Source organism: Choloepus didactylus, chromosome 11 (genome assembly GCF_015220235.1).
Source record: "Choloepus didactylus isolate mChoDid1 chromosome 11, mChoDid1.pri, whole genome shotgun sequence".
Taxonomy (NCBI): Eukaryota; Metazoa; Chordata; class Mammalia; order Pilosa; family Megalonychidae; genus Choloepus; species Choloepus didactylus.
The window spans coordinates 88743810-88746008 of NC_051317.1; positions in this window are offsets into that span (position 1 = coordinate 88743810).

Below are 2199 nucleotides of genomic sequence, written 5' to 3' on the forward strand. Positions count from 1 at the left end.
ACATTCACCTTTTACCTACTAATCTTCTTTCAGGTCTCAGATATGAGATATAAAGCTGTCAGAACTGAAAACAGTCATCTAAAAGGAATGATGGACGATTTAGACCCTGGACAGTACATGGTAATATGCTGGAATCATTCAATAAACTGAACAAAGAGATTATTTAGCTGGTCAAGATTTATCCAGACATCATTTACTGAGCAGTTTCTATGTGACAGCCATGCAGGTGTTGGGGTGGCAAACTATCTTGCACTTCAGTTGAACTTGCTTTTATACTGAGACTGGAGCATTGGAATTTCTAGTTTTCTCCCCTATGTTTTTTTTTAATTTTAATTTTAATTTTGAAATAAATTGAAACTTACAGTAACAGTTGCAGAAATAATACAAACCCCATACACAGAACTCCAGCATACCCCAACCCCCCTCTACCGATACCCTGATCTACCAACTTTAATACTTCATCACTTTATCATTTCTTTTTTTCCCTCCCTCCCTATCATTCATCATCTATTGCTGTGTCTTCTGAACATATGAGAACAAGTTGCACACATCCTTGAACAAATAATATAATTCACATATACATTTCCTATGAACAAGAATATTCATTTATGTAATCACATTAAGTGTAGTTAAGAAGTTCAAGAAATTTAACATTGATATAAAACTTACATTCTATTTCATTTTTTTCTTATGTCCGATTGTCTCCTTTTCAGACTTTTCTCCTCTATTCTTAGATCTTATCCAGGATCATCTATGGCAATTAATTGTCATTATCTATTTAGACTGTCTTTTTTTTCAATTGTGGAAACATATATACAGCGTAAATCTTCCCATTCCTACCGCTCCCAAGCATTCCATTTAGTGGTATTAATCACATTTACAATGTTGCAATGCCATCACCTTCCCACCATCCATTACTAGAAATTTCCCTTCACCCCAAACAGAAACCCTACACTCATTTCTTATTAACTCTCCATTGCCCCTGCCCCTACTTCTCATAGCCCATACTCTACTTTTCATCTCTATGATCATATTCTCTGATACTTTCTTTGTGTTTACTGTGGGGCTTAAATTTAACATCTTAAGTCTATAACAATCTTGTTTTCTTTGATACCAACTTAACTTTAATAGGACACATAAACTATATTCCTATACTCCTCAATTACCCCACCTTTATGTAGTTCTTGTTAAAAATTACATATTTTACACTGAGTTCAAAACCACTGATTTATCATCATACTTCATGTCTTTTAGATCCTGTAGGAAGTAAATAGTGGAGTTACAAATCAAAATGCTGTAGTATTGGTATTTATAGTTACCATGTGATCTTTACTGGAAATCTTTTTCTTCATGTGGTTTCAGTCAACTGTTTAGTGTCCCTTCCTTTCAGCCTGCACAGTTCCCTTTATCATTTCTTATAGGGCTCATCTACTGGTGATGAAGTCCCTCAGCTTTTGATTATCCATGAATGTTTTCATTTCCCCCTCATTTTTAACCTCCAGGTGTTTGTGAATTTTCTAAGTCTCTGATGGTTATTGACTTCTATTTGTATTCCATTGTGGTCAGAGAATGTGCTTTGAATAAATTCAATTTTTTTTAAATTTATTGAGGCTTGTTTTATGTCCCAGCCTATGGTCTATTCTGGAGAAAAATCCGTGATCACTAGAGAAGAATGTGTGTCCTGGTGATTTGGGATGTAATGTTCTATATATGTCTGTTAAATTTCTCTATATCTCTCTTTCCTTTCTTTGTTTCTCTTTCAGTAGGGCTCTCTTTAGTATCAGAAGTAGGGCAGGTCTTTTATTAGCAAAATCTCTCAGCATTTGTTTGTCTGTGTAAAATTTAAGCTCTCCCTCAAATTTGAAGGAGAGTTTTGCTGGATAAAGTATTCTTGGTTTGAAATTTTTCTCTCTCAGAGTTTTAAATATGTCATGCCACTGCCTTCTCGCCTCCATGGTGGCCGCTGAGTAGTCACTACTTACTTTTATGATGTTTCCTTTGTATGTGGTGAATTGCTTTTCTCTTGCTGCTTTCAGAACTTGTTCCTTCTCTTCAGTATTTGGCAGTCTGATCAGAATATGTCTTGGAGTGGGTTTATGTGGATTTATTCTATTTGGAGTTCGCTGGGCATTTGCGCTTTGTGTATTTATATTGTGTATAAGGTTGGGGAAGTTCTCTCCAACAATTTATTTGAATACT